Source organism: Triturus cristatus, chromosome 1_2 (assembly GCF_964204655.1).
Source record: "Triturus cristatus chromosome 1_2, aTriCri1.1, whole genome shotgun sequence".
Lineage (NCBI taxonomy): Eukaryota > Metazoa > Chordata > Amphibia > Caudata > Salamandridae > Triturus > Triturus cristatus.
Window position 1 is genome coordinate 24612795 of NC_140580.1, and position 21246 is coordinate 24634040.

At 47.7% G+C, this 21246-nt stretch overlaps 1 long non-coding RNA gene across 1 annotated transcript; it reads right to left on the reverse strand.

Annotated features, from left to right (window-relative positions):
* Positions 1-12231: 12231 nt before the first annotated feature.
* On the reverse strand, positions 12232-20980 carry LOC146866672 (uncharacterized). Its single transcript, XR_014965718.1, has 3 exons — positions 20876-20980; positions 19479-19627; positions 12232-12707 (listed from the first exon to the last, which is right to left on the reverse strand). It is a non-coding gene; the product is annotated as an uncharacterized LOC146866672 (long non-coding RNA).
* Between the last annotated feature and the right edge of the window lie 266 nt (positions 20981-21246).

Below are 21246 nucleotides of genomic sequence, written 5' to 3' on the forward strand. Positions count from 1 at the left end.
GAGTGCCACAGGCATTGTCAAAGGATGAAGATGTCAATCCATTGACCTGAACAGTCACCCGGGGACCTGCATAGCTACACCAAACCCAGCATCTAAACCACTCACCAAGGCCCACCTTTTGGAGTGCTGAGAGCAGGTAAGGCTAGTGTACCCAGTCAAACGCCTTCTCAGCATCCACCGACATAAAAGCACAGGAACCAATCCTGGTCCGGTGCCTTGCCTGACTGCAGGCGAGAAATCACTGCCAACACCTCGTCCATTCGGATGTCACAATCCAAATGTGAGGCATCCTGAGGCGTTAAGTGTTCCAGGGTGGCAAAGTGTTAAGTATGAGGAGGCATCTTCTACTGCTAGGGCTTCTGTGGATTAAAGAGCAGCATAAAAGCACTTGAAAGACTGTGCAATTTTCTCATTTTGGAATAACTGTATGCCCTGTGGCCCCTCGATTTTAACCACCCTTTGTCTAACAGCCTGGGACCGTAGAAGGTGTGCCTGTGGGAGTCTTGCTTTCCTACCCCCAACATAATACTTATGCTTTGTACGTAAAAGGGCATATTTTGCTCTAGCCATGTATAGGGCTTTGAGCTGTTTGCACACTGCAGTGAGTTGGGGTGTGTTTTATGCAATCCTTATTGTTTATGTTTCTCTTCCAGTTCCTTCACCCATCTCGCTAGTGTGGTCCTCTTATTCCTCCTATCTGGTTCAAGTGTGTAGAAGCTAAAGCAATCAGCTGACTGTGAAGCACTGCCTTCAAGGTATCCCACAAGAGTGCAATTGGTATGTTAGGGATATCGTTGGCGTCCAAAAATTCCCTAATTGTTCCCTTTATCTCGGTGATGTGTGCCTTGTTATGTTAAGAGCCTATGGTTGTGGCACCAAATACGCTGTTGGGGGTGAGGCCTGACAAGTGTATATTGATTTTAAGTGGGGCGTGGTCAGAGAGTGCAGTGGCACCAATATAGACTGTGGTGGTGGATGCCAATAATTGGAGGGTAGTAAGGAAGAGTTCTATTCTAGCATCAGTCTGGTGGGAAGCTGAGAAGAAGGTATAGTCCTTCTCTGTGGGATGGCATTTGTGCCATACATCTGTAAGCCCATACATGGCCATTTGGTCATGACCCTGTGGAGAAAATATACCCATTTGTCCCTCCCATTGTACGGACCTGTCAAGGCGAGTGTCAGGAATCAAGTTAAATCCCCTCCAAGCAGGACATCAGTATCCACAGTAACCAGCACCTGTCCCAGTGCATCAAGGATAAAGGCCTCCTGGTGATCGTTTGTAGTAGATAAGGTGGCAACATAAATGTGCATGTCTGTATAGTGTTGCGAACTGAAAAAAGTCTACAGGGGACCTCAGTCTGGATATGGACAATTCTGCTGGGGAAGTGGGAGGCCAAAAGAATTGCGGCTGTCTGCGGCTCCTGCAGGGGGCCACTCCAACGGGCGGCCCTTTAGTGCCATTTGGGCACTAACGCCACCCACTGGCCAAGGGTTGGACTCAGGAAGGAGTCCTTTGCCTTGGCGCGCTAGGCACATCACTTCCGGCGGACAGAGGTCGGGGGAGGGTACTTATACCTCCCCCCACCTCTCTGGCATCCTCTTTGCGCCAGACACGCTGTCTTCGTTGACCGTCGCCAACGTTGGTTGGGGTCGGTCAGGGACCCCTTCAGGCAATTCAGTGCCACCAGCCCGCAGTGATCCATCCTCCCCCTTCACTCTCGTGGTGTGCGCTGCCCGGCCCCGCTGGAGGGCCGCTGGTTTGCGGTATATGCGGCAGGGGGCACGGTGTAAGGACTGGTTGGGTGCTGGAGATAGGGTGGTCTTGTCCCGGGCTCTTTATTTAATTCATTTGGCTCGGTGGTGGCATAGATGGCACACGGGGGACTTTGTGGGTGCAGAGGCCGAGCTGCGGGTTGTGTGAGTCGTGGAGTGATGAGGCGAGTGTGGGGTATCTGGGTTCAGGTGCACAGGGCTCCTCGTAGTGTCTAAGGCAGGTGCTAGCATGGGGTGTCAGTGAGCACATGCGGTGAGTTTGAGACCCCTTGGGGGGCAGTTTTCTTTGGTTGTGCCAGTTGCCTCTGCTTGCCTCCGGGCACCCCCTTTTGGTAGGGAGCCTCCGATCTGCAGGTGTGGTGGAGGCAAGTCGCCGCGGACACAGACACGCACTGGGTCTGTTGGGGGTTGCGGACAGCCCACATCGTGTCAGCTCCTTGTTCCGCGTCATTTTCTCTGGTTCGGGAGGCAGTGGCTTGCTGCGGTGAGTCTAGGCCCCTTTGGGTCTGTCTTTTCTCGCCACTTGAGGCTGTGTTTCAGGGCTGGACGCCCCTGCCTTTGCCAGGCGTTGATAGCCGTCGTATTCTGCTGCTCCCCCACCTTTCTTCATCTAGGAACCCAGGGGTGAGAAGATTAGTTGCGGTGCGATCTTTTGGGGACGGATGCCCCTTGCCGTGGTGCAGGCTCCGTCGGCGTGTGTGGAGGTGAGTCTTAGGTATCCACTGTGAGGAGATGTTGTTGCTTAGCTTGTGTAGTGTGTAGTTTGACCCTGCTGTTCCGGTGTCCCTGCGACGCCCAACTGGGCAGGCTCATTTTCACCTAGTTAGATCACCTTGCAGTGGGTCTCCCTGGCTTGTTGCACGGGTGGACCTACGACAGAGTGGGGGAGTTGTACCTAGCCAGTCTTAATGTCCGAGGTGCAAGTGCGTCGGGATGGTGCGCATGGGATGTCTGCTCGTGCGTTGGAGGTTTACGTCACAGATATTTATCTCGGCCAAGCCTCGCTGTGCGTTTCCGTTCACTTACCCTTTCTACTGGATGCTTTCTATTCAGGCAGGATTGGAAAGTGGGTTGTAGAACTGTGGGTGGAGACGTCATTGGGTTTTCTGATTGGCCGAGCAGGGGTGGCCATTGTGTAGAGTGTGCCATTTTATTTGGCTGCGCATAGGATATTGGAGGTGACATGTTTTGATAACGGGATATTGGAGGTGACATGTTTTAATAACGGCTGGGCTCTTTCAGAGCATGTTCAAGGTTAAGTGGTGCTTTCTGGCTGGCTTAGTTCTATGGTTCAGTGTGTGTTCCATTCCGATTGTTGCAGCCTGGTACAAAGATTTGGGCAGGGGCCTGGTCCGGAGCTTGATGGTTGTGTATGGCAGGTTGTGTCGTGGAGGTGCCGCTGTTGAGCCTCTTTCATTCGCCCACACGGGAATTCCCGCAGGTGGAGGGCCCCATGCCTCTCCAGGCACGACTGCGGGCTGCTCTCTGGGTGGGGCGGACTAGCACCAAGCTAAGGTCAGAGCATGTGACAGTTTCTTTTAAAACACAGTGCCCATAAAGATTGGCATCATCATTTTAAAACATTGTTTGCAAGCTGAAGATGCCCATATTGTGACGCCTCCTTTTACTTGCATGGTGTATTACCGGGAGGACAGTTAAATTTGCCTGAAGGAAGCAAATGTACAGACCCGTGATTCAGGGTTTAATGAGCTAGCTATTCGTTCAAAGCTTATCCTTCATAGATAGTCTTTGCTTATTTTAGAGGTTGATTCAGTGATTTTGGGTTGGCTCTACGTACAGGCAGAGACGACGATAGCAGGGCAAAGGGATATTGAATACTTAAAAGAAGTAGGAGCCCCTTTTGGGATATCTAAATAGATGCAGACCCTTGTCGCTGTCTTGTCCCAGCCGCCGCCTGTTTCCTGGTGAGGCCACCCCATCGTGTAGTTAACAGGAATGTAGCGCGTTCTAGTTGGTAATACTTGTTTTCGAACATGCCATTGTGGGCATGATGCAGGTTAAAATACGGACCATGCCGGTGTTGTTTATGGTCTGTGGATAATAAACAAACAGACTGTTCAGTTGAAACATCTACGAAGTTGAAGGCACCGAGGGACGCCTTACTGGGTCCTTCCATGCTGCATTCAGAAGGCTATGGCTCTTTTTGATCACTTGGGTAATGTATCGTCAAAGGAGTTATGACTAGAATGTCGGATTACGGTAAACCGAAACGTCCTAACGAGGGTTAGAATCCGAGTAGCTTTAACCTGGGGGCACATGCTGCAGTCGCCTTTGGTTACTTAGGAATGAGTGCGAGTGCGCAGGGATCAGCGTTATTTGCTGTCGCCGACAAGGGGAGTGTAAGAGGAGTACACTTTTACACTTATTCCGGGACGTAGAGGCTGGGTTAGCTGCCCTATATTTATGGGGATACAAAATGATGTATTTGGCGACTGTATTTGGTTGAGTGGCATTCTCGGGGATTCTGGCCCTCCACTCTAAACGGGGATGGGCTCCTTGGTAGAAGGAGGCCACTTGGTGCAACTAGTGTACACAGCAAGCGCATTTCACGGGCAGCGGAGAGCAGTGCACCCTGTACAGGGGCTCCAGACCTGCTCAATCTTAGGTACAGCTACTGCTTGGGGGGCAGCTCGCGAAGGTGCCGCGGTGCAGGAGTGGCGTGCTCAGTGTGCGGCGTAAGCCGGCATGAGCCGGTTTTCTCCCCTCAGCGCATTGACGGCTGCTTTAGTTTGGCCACATTGCAGGGCCGGCGAACACGTGTCCGACCTGGGATTACATTGTGATTACAATGACAACTATTTATTCCATGCAGCTACGGATGACTAATTTGATTGCAATGGGAAACTGAATGCTGCAGGGAGGGACTCAAACATATTTCACCCGGCCACAATAAGTTTCAGTGATACACACTTTTCTTAGTTGAACCAAGAGTTAAAGTTCAGCCTCCCAGGTAGCACGAATTTGGCCCAGAGGCACCGGTGGGCTTCACAACGATATCAGGATACAAGTGTACCTTGAGTTACAGTTCAAATAACTTTACATAGCAGCCAAGGTTGTAGAAAGCCATGTGTGACATGTGCCTTTCAGCATAATAATGTGTGACGTTTCAACAAATATGGGGGACACTTTAGCCAATATGGGCACGCAGGGTTGGTTAGCAGTCCGGGTGTCTTCTGCTTTTCTGGCAGGGCGGTGCCGGTAGATTAGTCCGATCGTATTTGCTCCCCCTTCCACACCGTCCGGCTTCTTTCCAAATCTGGCACCAGAACACAAGGTAGTCAGGGCCAATTTGTCTGTTTGGGGACTTGTGTAGGCACCTGTGTAGATGTAACTCCACGAAGGGGTGAGTTGTCTCCAATAGTGGGCACAATACATATATGGGTGTCTCTGGCCTTACAGCTGTGTGGAGCCTGTCTCATTTACAGATACGACCAGGTGGAAATTGTGTACTTAAGGTTTGCATGACCAATGCAGTTTGTGGTATCTCCTAGCGGACCCACTGAAGGCGTACTGCAGCTAAACATGGAACTGGGAATCTTGGTTTCCGTCACTTTGGCAGGTCTAAAGCAGCCAGGGTCAGAGATGGACAGTAGGTACTGTGCATCTGTGATCCGACGGCAGTTAGGCAAGCGGGGTGCGCTGCGTAAGTTGTAATTGCACAAAAGGGTGAGGTGTCTCCAATAGTGGAGGCAAGACATATATTGTTTCAAACCAGCTTTGATACCACTAAGGTGTTCACCAGGGTTTAGCAATCAAAGGGGTTTGTGCATCTGTCTGGTCAACGGGGCAAAATAAGTGCACCCCAGAACCAAGGGCAGGTGATATGATCCTGGAGTTAGGCGCAAATGCCCGCCCGGTTAGTAATAGTTGCCTCGCTGGGTGGTGACGCTGTCAGCCAACAGTGTGCTGTCGTCCCAAGAAATGGGGAAACAAGGTGTCAAGCACAAAAGGCTACTATGTAAAAGAACATTTGGCATGTCCAGTCATCAACAAAAGGTAAATGTAACTGAGCAGGAAATTTTCCTCCGCTGGTGTTGCCCAGGTGTGGGCAGTGTGAACTCCCCTGCCCCCCTATTCGGCAATATCCGAGGATGAGGGTATAGTAGGACTTAGTCAACCCTTAATGTTAGGCATCATATCGCAAACAGTGCGCACTGTATGAAATCGGACAGATTCTCTTAGCTGGTATGCCTAGGGGGTTTCACCAGAGGGAGTTGAGCTGGCGAAATTCCCATAAGGAATGCATGGGAAGGGCAGGAGGGCACTCTTGATCATTGGCACATACTTCTAGTTATGACCATGCCCATGCGTGATGATTTAGAAAGCAAAGGGACGGTGCAAATGTTAAGCACAATTCTCCTCGCCCGAATAGCCAAAGTTGGCAGGCAGGGTTGGGAGCGGTCACCTAACAAGTGGGCTGCTGTCCCATAGAATGGGGGACACAGGTGTTCAGGCACACACAGTGCTAGAAGGACGGCAACTAGGTGAGATCAGCCAAAAGGGTTTTGGCATCAGACACTAGCTGTTCCAAGCTTACGTCAAGGGCTATTGTGTTATAGATGAGGTTCATCCATCTCCAGTAGGGAGGGACCTCTTCCCTTAGATTTGCAGAAGGCCTGGAAATGAGCGGTTACAGGGAGAAATGCACTGTTTGGTGAGATCAGCAACTACATGGGTCAATGTGTGCTCTGGTGATCTGAGTTGATCCCCCGCAGAGGTCAGAGCTAAGCAGAGGAAGCCGTTGAACATCCCTGCAAGAAGGAACTGTTCATGGCCTAAGTCCGCAGACCAGTGGGGCCAGGGTTTCATCAGACACGAGCTGATTCAGGCTTATGTTAAAGGCTACGTTGCTGAAGATGGGGTCCATTGTCACCATTGCCTTCCAGGCGTACGCCTAGGTCAGGTTGACATATATGGGGTGCATTTCTCACAGGTGAGCATGGACACTTTCCACTGGACATGCATGAGGCCCTAGAAAGCAGGTTGCAGGTCAGAAAGGAGCTGTTTTGGTGGGGGGCTCTGGCGGCGCTGGGGGCTGCCTCCAGAGCTGTGGCGGATTTACAGGGCGATCTGGAAGCAGACGGATACAGTAAGGGTACCTCTGCGGCAGACGGGTACAGTAAGGGTACCTCTGCGCGGCACAGTAAGGGTGCCAGAGACAAAGACCAGGAGCCTCAGGGCAGGTTGCTAGAAAACTGCGACGGCACCCGTTAGTCCTTCGGGCGGTTGAGGGCCTGACCGGGGTTTGCCCTGCTACGCTCCGCCCCAAAAAGAGAGTGAGTAATAAGAGACCAACGTGCCACTTGATCCGGAAGAGGATCACCAAAGGTGTAGCACTGTCTGTGTGTCCCACAGTGCTGGCTCCTCAGGCGGGCAGGGGCAGTATAGGTGGTCCAGCTGCCCACCCTTGGATCGCCCGTAAGATAACCCACCATATTGCATACTTTGTATGGAATAAACCTGCAGCAATATTTTACCAGAACAAAAGTTGTCTTGTGTATTTATTTATTCATGCATGCTCAGACTGTGGGTGGGGTTAAGTTGCCGATAATGGCACTATGCGGCTGTCACGGCCCCCGCAGGGGGCCACTCCAACGGGTGGCCCTTTAGTGCCATTTGGGCACTAACGCCACCCACTGGCCAAGGGTTGGACTCAGGAAGGAGTCCTTCGCCTTGGCGTGCTAGGCGAGTCACTTCCGGCAGACAGAGGTCGGGGGAGGGTACTTATACCTCCCCCCACCTCTCTGGCGTCCTCTTTGCACCAGACACGCCGTATCCCACCCCACCGCTTACCCGGCGTGTGGTTGGCAGGCAATGTACGTAGAACGTTGTAATGTTTTCTTTTTCCGTTGCAGGCGGAGTTACAGGGTGATCTGGAAGCAGAGGGGTACAGTAAGGGTACCTCTGCGGCAGACGGGTACAGTAAGGGTACTTCTGCGCAGCACAGTAAGGGTGCCAGAGCCAAAGACCAGGAGCCTCAGGGCAGGTTATTGGAAACCGCGACGGTGCCCCGTTAGTCCTTCGGCGGTTGGGAGCCAGACCAACCAGGGGTTTGCCCTGCTAGGCTCCACCCCGAAAAGGGCGTGAGTAATAAGAGACCAACGTGCCATGTGATCCGGAAGAGGATCACCAAAGGTGTAGCACTGTCTGGGTGTCCCACAGTGCTGGCTCATCAGGCGGGCGGGGGAAGCAAAGGTGGTACAGCTGCCCGCCCTTGGATCGTCCATAAGATAACCCACCATATTGCATACTTCGTATGGAATAAACCTGCAGAACATTTTCCCAGAACAAAAGTTGTCTTGTATATTTATTTATTCATGCATGCTCAGACTGTGGGTGGGGGTAAGTTGCCGTTAATGGCACTATGCTATCCCTGCCCTTTTCCCCATGCCGGCCGAAAAGTACTGACGGTTGAACCATCGGGATCGGAAGCGTTTCCAAACTGCCTTAAAGAGGTGTCTCCTGGATCAAACAGATGTCACACTTGGATTCCCGCAACACAGACAGGAACGCTAGGCATTTCCAAGGTGCGTTGAGGCCCTGAATGTTATAGCTAATTATCCTAACCATCGGTCACTCTGTACGGGGGTGCAGGTGAAGACTCAGACATCGTGAGGCTGCAGTTGTTCTGAGAGATGGTCTGCATAGTGTTAATGTACAAAGCCATTGTCATATATGGATGTTGGATATGAAAACTAAATTGGTCTCTCCCAGAGATCGCGAGAAACGAATTGATTGGCGTCCATGTCACAGCATCCAGGATCAGTCTTGCATCAATCTGCGGAGCAGGGAGCCCCACCACCCGTACAAAACAATCCGGCATGGTGGAGCTGGGTCCCAAACAGGTCGCACACAACTACAGAAGAGCATTCAATCTTGTGTGTGCCATGAGGGGTATAAGATATTTGGACTGAAGTAATTGTGGCATTCAATCATTTGCAGGTTCGGAGGTGGTCTCCCGGTGCTGAAATTGGGGGAGGAGGCCTGCTCTCTCTTTTCAGCTCTCCCCCTTGGTGGGTTTCGCTGTTCTTTTGGTTGCGTGGAGAATCTTGAGTCCACTGAAGAGTGAGAACGACTCTGCAGTAGGGGGGAACGAGAGGCCACAGCCTCCTGCTGTTTGTCAATGTCCAACAACGCTTTGGCCTCCTCCAATGTGCGTTCGCAACACCTCTTATTGTTCCACACAAGGGTGAGATGGAAGTGGTGCCCGTAACAGTAGTGGATCCCTTTCTCCTGTAGGAATTCTGTGATAGGCCTCAGCAGACAATGGTGTTGCAGGGTAATGGGAAAAAGGTCCTGGACTAACCAGGCCTTGTTTCCCTAAAAGTCGATTGCATTACAGTCTTGTACAGCTTCCATAATTGCCTCCTTCTATTTGGAATAGTGTAGACATGTCAGAATGACTTCGGGCATACCATGGGATTTAGCGGGACGGCCAGCTCTGTGCCTTTGGTCCAAAACGATATCTTAGAGAGGAACTCTCGCAATGTGACTTGGTCCAAGTACCCCCCACAGAGTCAAACATTGCATCCAGTCAGGTGCCCAAGCACAAACACCCTTTGAGGAGCGTCCACCTGCCTCGGGGAGTGCCTCAGAGTATGCCAAGGTCAGGAGGGCAAAGAGGGTCCAGCGCCCAGACAGGATGTCTGGAGTGCGCACAAAGAGAGGGAGGACCAGGCACGCAACGCCCATTGGACTCAAAGGGCTTCAGCCCCCCTCCCCCCGTCCCGTCGTGTGTGGCAGCCTGGGATGAGACAGCTTCCCGGACACACACACAGCCGCACCTGAGTAATTCACAGGTCATTAAAAGACCATTTGCTTGTTAATGAGGCTTTGATGTTTTTCACCCCTTCGTAGAGCCCCTGCAGCTCCACTCTGCCTTTTGCTTGATGAATCAGCCCCACCGAAATGTTTTCTTAAACCCCCCCCTGAAATTAAGCTCTAGTTACGCCTTTGGGGGGGGGGGGGGAACCTGCCATGCAGCTTTATGTTGCTGACGGGAGGGAACATGTGTATCCCCAGCTCATCTTCCCTTCACCAGAGTGCCAAGGGCCAGGCAAGCACACCTCTCTTCACTGATGCTGAGTGGTCCAGGCCCTGTGTCACTGCAGTCCGTGTGCAGCGGGCCAATTCGCACTGGTGGGCTGCACCGACAGCGACTCCTGCACCAGGAGCCAGTCACCAGCTGATGATGGGGCCTCATCCTCCTCCGCTTGCCCAAACGTGCTCACAGGGCCTGCCGAACACTCCTCCGCTGCTCCTTCAGGCCTGGCATCCTGTTCGCTCACTGTCAATCGGCTGCACGGTCGGCAGAGGTCTCAGCCTGACACTCACAGCGGAACACCTCAGGCACTATCACTTGCACTGCTGCGGCCTCGATAGGGACGTCATGCGGCGGTAAAGAAAGGTGAAGAAAGGTGCAGTGTGGTACTCCAAGGCACGGATAAGGCATCTCCGTCAATCCCCTCAGGGCAGCCGCCATTTTGGGAATAGTCACCGGAGCGCAAAACACCAAAGCCCCTAAACCAGCATGGGAGCTGAACGTTGTTTGGTACACCCCGTTTCTGCCAAAACGAGTGAAATGGGTGGCAGAACTCTGCAGATCTGCTACCGCGATGGCACCATCTTGGACACGCCCCCTTAGAGCTAGTTAAGAAGGTGACTGCACATACTACCCGTTACATTCTTACATGTTTCACCCACAGCAGCTGCTAGCCATGAGGTTGCAATGGATAGCAGTTTTAGGTCAGACTTGACAGTACAGCTTCTTGTAATGACCTGTTATTACCAGTTCTTTGAAATATATTGAGTGGTGCTGTGCTCCACCTAGAGGAGTATTATTATCTTGCCAGCACTTACTAGATATCTGTATATCATGTCCCCTCCAACAAAGTGCTCGCATTGCCATGCACGAGGAACCGTTTTATATCCTAAAGTATACTGAATCATCACACAGTGCATTTTTTGTCATAGATATATTGTATACAATAAGCAACATCAGTGCTCACTAATAAACAACAAGGCACATCAGGTACCAAACCTATCAATTTACCTCATGTCAGAAGTGTGCAGTTCGTCTGGCCTATTTTGTCAGCATTCTTGGTGTACTGTATGTATGTGTATATATGTTTGAGAAAGAAAACCTACAAGCCCATAGAGTTAGAAGATAAAGCATTGCAGCATTGCTAACACTGGCATAGAACAGTTTAAAAGCTTATGTAAAAATGTGACGACTGCAGAAAAATAGGCAGTTGTTGAGAGTGTATAAAAAATCCGCTCAATACATTTTTTTTTCAAAGACACAATGCTAAAAGACCAAGGGCCTGATTACGAGTTTAGCGCTCCCACTTCCGCCATCATGTCACCATCAGTTTCACCACCGCCGACAAGGCGGTCCACCTGATGGATTACAATGTTGTTGGATTGCTGTTCAAATGTTTGTCACAATGTCTGTCTGATGAAAGCAGTTGTTATAGGGTGGTACAGAGAAGTTTCAACACTGTCCGATTTACCAGTTGGAATTCCGACGAGCCGACCGTGGTGGTGGGAGCACCTACTTAGAGTTGGCGGAAACTAAGGATTTGGGGTGCATACTCACCCATTTCCTTTTTTTCCCTTCAGTCTCCCACTTGAATTCCTTTCCCCAGGTCCCCCCTTAACAGCAGCATCTTGACCCCAAAGAAAATGACCCTGTTGGCACCAAAATCCAGGTAAGTCAGTTTTGCAGTATTTACCCATTGGCTGGAAGGGACACATATGGTCCAGACTCCAGCAGTGGGTACGTACTCGTAGAAGTTATTTTCTTTACATGTGCCATGCATATGTGTACACTGCAGTCAAAATATACACACATACATTGACGTATATGAAAAAATACACCCTGCCATTAGAAAGACCACTGCAGGGCCCGCGGTCACATAGTAATATACTAGGTGGGAGACTGCTACCGCGACGGTCTACTAGTGACCGCTGTCATGACGGTACAGCGGTAAGACCGCCATACTCGTAATCAGGCCCCAAGTTATTGAAAAGTGTGAGCCCAGTCAAGCCCACATTACTAACAGATATGTCTTAATGTATGTATATATTGGATCTACTCAAAATTAATTGTGGCACAAAATGTACACTTCAAGCCACAGGGTTAGTGGGTGCAGCTTTCCACACAGACAGAACAGCAGAGTTCTCCTGCATCTTCATGTCAGGAGTAGATGTTTCACTCACTTTCACCATGCGTTGTGGCAGAATAATAATAACAGCATTGCAACCATTGACATTCTATTTACAGAAAAGCTGGAGTAGAACACATATTCAGTCTTGGCTTAGCTGTACGTTGGGGTCGAGCAGTAATGCTACTGCACAGCATGACTGTGTGGGATTTATAAAAAACAATAAAAAAGGGCAGTGCAACCACTGCAAAACTCATGGCCAGAGAAAATTATTTATTTCAAATTCCTTTCATTGTACAGCAGTGTATGAAAACCGTTTTTTGATACTTATGCATATTGTGCCTGGGAGCACAGAGAGATACATGCAACCAGAGCCACGCAGAGAGGAGATAGTGGCCAAAAAAACACACCTAATCATCAGTGGCAGTGTGAAGTCAGAAAACTGTTATTATGCTAATTAACACAAGTGTACACCTGTTTGCTGAGAGATGGTAACCGATGGACGCTTTAGAGCCCATATTCCTTCACTGCGTATCCCCTTGCATCTGCCACATTTGGGGTCAGGGGTCGCAAGTTGAAAGCCATTTGTACTAAGAGGCTAGCAAGGGGGTTGCAGCTGCTACCCTTGGCGACGTTCGAATGATGTCCAGGAGAATGTGCTTTCTTACTCAGGTTGCAGTTATGTATCTAAATATGCATTTTGTTTCAACATTAGCTCCGCATGGCCTGTCTTATTGGATGTAAGATCTAAAAAAAAAAAAAAAAATTAAATGAGAACGGTATATATGGCATTTAGCACTCTATTTTAGCACAAATTACTAAAAGCCAATAATGCAAATACATTGAACAATATCTGCGCGTATTCTGGTCATTTGTGTAGCACTGCTCTGCGAGTGCTTTGGCCCTAAAACAGCAGTGGTAAACAATTTTTGTCACAGTTTGTCTATTTACTTGCAGTTTGTATTTACACCACCCAGCTATATGGCAAAAATATGGGCCTTATTTACATAAGGGTTGTTTCGCTTTTGCACCACCCATAAAATGTGATTTATCAAGCCATGCAAGGCCAGCTTTAGGGGCCCTGGGTGGCTTGATAAATTCAGAGCAGCGCAGCACAAGTCGCTGCATTGAGTTACTCTGCCCCAGGGACGCGTTCCATGAGTGGTGATTGGGTGTGCCCGCGCAACACTCATGGATTTTGACGCACTCCCAGATTTACCATTAGTGGTAGGGCTGGAAATGCACTAAAATTCTACACCTTCCCAGGAGAGGTGTAGCGAAGAGAAATATCTTTATTTTTCCTTGTTTTTTCCTCTTTCTATATGTGCTGCATTCTGCTGTACACATGTAAAGAGGAAAATGCCTCAGATGGTTGTTTTTTTTTGCAGGAATGTGCCCCTTACCCCACAGAAATAATCCTGCTGACACCCTTGCACCATGATGCAAGAGTGCCTCCAGTGGCACTAGGCAGCAAATCGTGCCAGTGCTGGGAAAGGGCAGTAATGTGAAATATGCAGCGTTTTCCTGCCCTTTCCCTGTCATGCAACGCAGCAAGGTGACTTTTGAGCCCAGGGAAAGCGAATGGGTGTTAACTGCTAACCACTTAGCAGGGTGTTTAGCAGGGATTAGCTATCTGGAAACAGACAGGAACAGTTGACAGCACAAAAGGTAGCTTTAGCACCCCATTTGTTGACTTGGTGATGCATGGGAGAGCTTCTCATATATATTCCCAGTACCCTCCGAGACAGTCACCAATCACAGTGGGAGAGAGAACTAGATTTGACCATCCCAGTTGGGAGGAGAACTCATCTACATAGGCAAGAGTCCAAGGAGCTGAGAAAAGGCCTTCTTGATGGCAGCTCGGATCCCCCATCTTGAAACAGGGGCTCTTGTGTAATTTTACAGTAAGGCAAAGAGGATGTGCTGCAAAAGGAGGTGGGGGAATGACAAGAAAATATTTAGAATCTAGTGTAAGAATTTCTTTAATCACTTGTGAGACTGTAGAGAGAATCAATATGGCAAACCAACTCCTCAGAACATACCTGAAGCAGAGAAGTCTCCATTTGAGACAGCTGGAAGAAGAAAGTTAACTTAAGGCCAGAAGGATTCTTGAATTCTGCTGGCAGCCAGGGACTGGAATTTCTCTCCAACTGTCAAGTGGATGGCATCCTGTTTGCCTGCTTCAGGGACACAAAAAGCAGTAGGAATTTTGCCAGAAGAAGGGCCATTTGATCACAGAGGGCTGGACCCAGCAGGAGACCTGGTGGGTGGGAGATTTGGTGCCTAGAGGGACTGAACAAGAGAACCTTTCCAGCACTTTGAAAAAGGTAGAAAAAAGTTATCTTTTTTAACCTCCGGAGGGCTGAGACATGGTGTGCAGACTTGAATAGGGAGATTAAACCCAAGGTGGGCAAGAAAGGTGTCCTGTTCAGAGCTTTGTACTACACTGAAAACTGGTTCAGCATGACCTTGCACCAAAGTATCTGTCCTCATGAAGTATTGACTGGCTACAGCTTCCAGCCTAGCCCTGCTGGAAAATTCTGACTATAAAAAATGTATCAAGTATGAAGGGAAAACATTCGACCAGGATGAGTCAGCGCATCTATCAGTCCTGGGAAGCAACCTCAGTGGCTATGAAATAAAGGTTTTTCCAGAATGGAGCTTTTGGTCCTGAAACCCAAGGCGCCAGCTGGAGGTTGACAATGATGTATCCAATTTCGAGGGACCCTCTTCAGGCCCAGTCTCCTTGCCCGCACAAAGATTTTCAGATACAAAGTCAGAAATGAAAAACTTTGAGCAGGATGACCCTGTCGATGTATTTGAACTCTAATCTATTGTGGTCAGCCTGAAAAAGTGCTTATGTTCAAGTCAACCTTAATTGGCACTTTTTGGCTTAAAATATTTGTTTTAATGTAGTTCCTCTTATCATGTTTTAGCTATCATAATGTCTTTTTGCCCATTCAAAATTTCCCTCTGTTTTTAAAGAGGTTTGGGGATAATTTGTGATGTGTTTTTTACAATTTTTGGCACTGCTTGAACATCACACACTCTTCTCTGGGGATTACCTGCTCCGTGTGGCATAGGTATCAGGCATTGAGCAGAGGTTCTTTGAGAACTGTTTGTTGACTAACCAGAGTCGATTTATTAAGTTGGGAGGGCGACCCCGCTCCTAAATTAACAACCTCATTCATGACTGTGTGTGTGTATATATATGTGCAGCTGTTCCATATTTTTCATATATTTTTTGGGGAATTGTTAGCTTAAAAAAATACTTCCTTCCTAAAACAGGGCACGGGTTGGAATTAAAATGTTTAGGTTTTGTTCATGAACAAATTGTTCATAAAACAATGGACAATGGTGAGTGCCAGTGGGTTTATTTGATGCGGAGGCTGCTGTGGTTTCTCTCATATATAATGGATTTGATGCATTTGCCACGTAGTTTGCATTATATGCAGATTTCATTAAATCCCTGTTGTGGCATAGTTACTATTATTTCACACAACATGAAGAAGCAAGAGAACTTGCTGTGCTGCATTGTTTGAAAAGGTGAGAGCAGAAATGTTTCAAATTTACAAAGATATGGAGCATTTCTGCTCTCTCCTTGTGCTGGCACACTGTCTGCTGCCTAGTGTCAATGCAGGCACCTTTGCACCATAATGCAAGGATGCCTGCATTACGGGCAGGATTGTTTTTGTGCACAAAGGGATACTTTCCTGCACAAAAACAACAATAACAAGGAGAACAAATATTTTTTTCTCTTCCTTGTCCAATCCTCTGGGGGGCGTACTGATTTGAGGCAATTCCAGGTTTAGAAACGTTTTTAAATCTGGAATTTCATCCACTCTATGGGTGGATGCACGGGAACACCTGTGTACCACCCATGGAATGCCTTCCCACTCCATTGTAATGCAATGCAGAGCAAGCAGCAGCGTTGCGTTACATTGCTTTTCAAAGCCATGCAATGCAGTGCAAATCATGGCTTGTGTGGCTTTGCAGATCTTATTGAAGTCTTTGCATTGTCCTTGCATGCCTTGCATGATCTAAATCTGGGCTAACGTATCTATCTCAAATTGATGAATAATCAACTGTCAGAAAATGTGCCACATCATTTCTTTCTTGGTGCATCATTTTGAAAATGTTGCTGTGTCTGTTGTGGGATGTGGGTGAATAGGAGTCCTACAGAGTGGAGGTGCCGGCGTGGTTGGTGGGCGGGGATATGACTATTCAGGTAGGTGGGGCTTAGGTTCTGTAGTGCCTTGAATGTGTGTGTGAGAAGTTGGAATTGAGCGTGTTTCTGTATGTGGAGCCAGTGGTGTGGTGTGGTGTGAGTTCTGTATAGGAGGTTAAGGGTGAGACTGGCTGCTGAGTTCTGAATGACTTGCAGTCTTCTAGTAAGTTCGTTGGTGATCACGTCATAGAAGGTGTCCCTATAGTCTAATTATCTGGTGACTAGGGCATGAGTGATAGTTTTTCTTTTGTTGCTTGGGAGCTATTGATGATCTCTCTCAGCATTTACAGGTTGTGGAATTAGGATGCAATGAAGGTGTTATCTTGTGCCGTTCTGTCCAGTTTGCTGTTGATGATCATTCTGAGATTCCTCGCATGGGTTCTGGATGTGGGTGTGGACCAGAGTTCCCCCAGCCACCACTTGGGGTCCCATCATGTGCTGTTCTTGTTGAAGATCACTACTTGTGTCTTGACAGTGTTGAGCTCGAGACAGTGGACTTTTATCCAGTTAGTGACTTCACTCATGGAGACGGCGAACTTGTTTCTTGTGTTGGGGGTATTGTCTGAGAGGGAAAGTATGAACTGCATATCACCTGTGTAGGAGAGGATGTCGATGTTGTGTGTGTGGATGACATTGGCCAAAGAGATCATGTATGCGTTGAATAGTGCTTAATTTGTAAAGAAATAAGTGCCAGAGTCCTCGTGATGAGGCCATCGCAGTTTGCACCACACATTGCCACTGTAAGCGCTGCCAATGTCAGAGCGTATACAACTGCTAACCATCACACTTCTACAAGTGTGACAATTCAGACTGGTTGAGCCACCCAAGCTTTAAGAATTGTTTGGGTGGCAGGTATTAGTTGTTTTTAACATATATTAAATAATTAAACTACCATTTTTCTTCTCATCTTTAAATGAGCAGCTGTCCGAAGTTCCGGTGCCAGCAATTAAGTGCCGGTGCCGAGCACCGGGAAGCACCTGCTCAAATTAAACACTGGCGTTGAAGAGTGTGGGGCTGAGAGATTAACCTGGAGACACTCCGCAGATGTGTTTGTGGGCTTCTAAGGAGTAAGGTGCTAGGCTTACAGCTTGTGTTCTATATTTAAAAAGTAGCAGATCCAGTGGAGAGCAGGTTCTTGCCTGCCAATCTCATGCAGGCACCTGAAGAGGATGGGGTGTCAGACTGTGTCAAATGCTGTAGAGAATGAGAGCTGCCATTTATCTTCTCTCAGGGATCATGCAGAAGTTATCTGTGGCAGCACCGAGTGCTGTTGCTGTACTGTGGTTGTGCCTGAATCCAAGATGCAGCGCGCGCAATGAAATTCATTTTATCGATTTAATTGTCTACTTACCTGCATTCATCCGTATTCCGGTGTGTACTACCCCTCACCCTGCCCCTCTCCCGCCCCACGTCACCATCCGGCAGCACTCCCACCAGGAGCCGCTACTGCTAATTACCATAACCCGCAACACAAACTAAGAGCTGGTAACTTTAGCCAAATCGTCCTGTAAGGCATACAGGTACGCATCCTTTCACCTAGAAGGACTTCTTCACTGGAAGTTGTTTCCTCTCGCCATGGCTTTGCAATAGTTCAATATAGCTAGTGATTAAAATATGTAAATATTAAACCTAAATCCTACATGTAGCTGTTGCTTGATATGTAGTATGTTATTTGTTTGTTTAAGCCGTCATTGCCACAAAACAGCCTTTTGCTACTTACCAATTTTCATCTTATGAATGCCACCTACTCCGCAAAACCGAAAAAACTCGAAAAGAGTGTACACTTATGCAATATTTCTGATCAAAATGTGTTCTCTTGCAGCAAATAAGTAAACAGTGCAAAATCGTCCTTAGGTCAAGACGTCGCGATGAAGTTCATTTATAAAATTAGTCTGAGTTTCCCAAGGTTAAACATCTCGGCGATTTCAAATGTAGTGGAGGACTGAAATACGTGCATACGTAAGTTAATCATTTTCACATGCTAACTAAGAAAACTACATTACTGTTGTAATTACAAATATATGCTGAAATGGAAGCAATGTATGTGTGAGAATGTTTTGCCTTCATCCACTAAAATGTCGAAACATCTTCCGTGAATCAATCTGACTCTTCATGGGTCATGAATTTCTCTGTCTCAGTTGGTTGGCCACATGTTGCTAATATTGATTTCAGCGGCCTTCTTTGTCAAATATTAACAGTTAGCATTGAACTTCTCATATGGTGCATTTATTCACAAGACACCACTGTATATCTGCAGCCAACCCTCCACTCTCCTCTCTACTCCATGACAATATATATACAAAGTGAATTGTGCATTTCCTACTTTCCCAGTATTTATGTCCATGTTTTTATCCAAACAATACAGGCACTAAAGACAAAGGAACAATTTTAAACAACAACAAAATGTTAAATATACATTGACCCTTTCTAAGCAGTGTATATATTAAGGGGCCTGATGAATCTTCCCAGGTAATGAAGCAGACGCTGTTGTTGCGCAGTGGCCAGTTTGCGACCTGACAATATTTTTGTATTGCGAATGATGTACTAATCTGCCACATCACAATAATGCACCATTGGTGATGGGAGGAATATTTGCAATTTGTCTAACCCTGACAATCTCTCGGGTAGCATCCCATCGTTCTTTTGCCCCCCATGCCATCTTAGATTCTACCCAGCAAGATGCAAACCAGCCATGACCCTGCTCCAATAAGAACAGTCCAGCCGGAACTGGCAAGAGAGTTCCTCTCTGAGCCAGCACACAAGCAGCTCGAGAACAGCTTTGGACTGATTGGGTCTTATCTGTGGGTGCAGTGTGGTTCCAGTGGCTCAGTGAACAAGGAATCCGCCTGTGTACAAAGTCCAATGTGCTAATAGTCACTGATATGAGTACCGCAAACATGAAACACTGGCCTTCCGAAGTATGTTCCACAAAATCATTAAATGTGAAAAATATCAAAGGTATTTAATAAATATATTTTTGTAATATATATGAAAACCCAGTAAGTAGTACACCAAAAAAATAGTCTAAGCGCATCCCACATTCCTAACACACATTCATTCGACCAAACAGAAGCATTCCCACACATACTCATATCCTACAGAATAAGGGTTCAACATTTACAAAATAACAATATATACATGAAAGCAAATCCCCCCCACACAACATGAGACAATTAACAATTCTGTGAGATCCACAGGAATGGAACAAAATGGATCAATTACAAAATTAACACATGAAGAAGAAATCAGTTGATGGTACAATTCATATTTGCAATCCAATTTCTTCTCACCATATTAATGATTGTTGAGGGAGAGAAAAAAACCGCAACAGGTTGACAAGAAAAACTCCCGCGCTGACGCGCGTTTCGGTGCGTGACCCGGAAATAGGTCTCACCTTCGTCAGGGCGCAATGATCAAGTGCAAACAAGGGAGGACGCGCCTGGAAAAACAGAAAATAAGACACACTATATATGATACGATAATACAGTGTTGTGTGCCATGGATATACTCAGCTAGTCACCAGCACAACATAAAAAGAGAGAAGGCACAGGTTCATGACAGCTAAATATACTAACAAGGATGGGTACAAGAGGGCGTGCACACTATAGAAGGTTATATAAACTGATATGACCACTACGTATTTGAGGTTAACCCAAATACCACTGTGTCCAGCACCCGTGCCGGAAAAGAAAAACTTGTAGTGTTAGTGAACATGCTCGCACAGTCGTGTGATCCCAGTAATAGGAAATAAACCTAATGAAGAGATAGACTAGAGACAAGGCACCAGCCATTGACAACATAAAATCTACCTGGAAAAACAGGAGGATTGGCAACAAAACGTCACTGTTAGATGTACGATGAGTGGGCTCGTGGCCCGAGCCTGAGGAAGCCAAAGAACACATAATGAAAGAAAACTGCGATCAAAGACGTCTCAATAGAGATATCTATGTAGTTTAAGTTGTACACAGAGTTGGATAACAACTTACCAAATATGATGGAAAGGCCAGATGCCTGAGCCAGGAAAGTATAATATCAGAGTCCTCACAAACAGGACCCCAGATAGTGCACTAGAGAGTCCGAGGATAAAGTGATCTCTCAGAAGGGCTACTGGCCCTCTCCAGAATAGGACCCAGGATTATCAAAACTAATAGTCCATGATTTAAAGGACTGATGGACCTGAAATGCAAAGTGGAAAAGAAGCATAAGCCAATGGCCAGAATAACAAGCAGTGACCATAAGTTGCAAACCCTACCCTATGAGCATGATCCTGACGGAGCAGTGGGGATACCAGACACACAAGTGTTTCCCAAGGGGTACTGGAACCGTGGATCAAGGAAACATCCACTACGGTAAAAAAACAGTCGCAAAAGCTACAAGTCTACCAAGCGCCAGCTCAGGTGGAAGCAGAGACTATCCTAGATATGGACCTCCACAAGGTACACTACCAATAAAGTTTATACAGAGGGGGTCAGACAAAGGAGGTGATCCCGCTGGCGCCAAAGAGTTATGTTAAAACCTATGCGGGCATAGCTGGCCTCAAAATGGAGAAGACACCCGTCCTGGACGACTTAGCACACGCTGAATGGAAAAGAAGGGCGGTGGCTGGATCTGAGACAATGCACAACTGATAGGGGCTGCCGGGCCCACAGGGCTAACTATTCAAGCACCTAACAGATTTCGAACTCACCTGGGTTCAAAGAATGGCTAATTCAAGTTCCCGTCCAGCGCCTCCGGCTAGTACGGAAGTCAAACGGGATAACTGCAGGATCCCAACAGGACGGAGACGGGTGTGAGGCAAGGCAGGAAGTTAAATAGGAGCTTGCGGGCGTGCACAACCTTATGTACGCCGTGTTCAAGGCAAACACTCCTCCCCTTCATCGACGTCACAGACGTAAGGAGAGAAGGCTGATGCGGATGGCACCATGTTTTAATAGGTACCCGTTACATAAATAATGAAAAGAAAAATGAATGAACGGGACCAATTCCGCGGGGTATGAAGAACGGCCCAAAGAAACTAAAGACGAGATAGGAAACCGGTACATGGGAAATAGGTTAAGA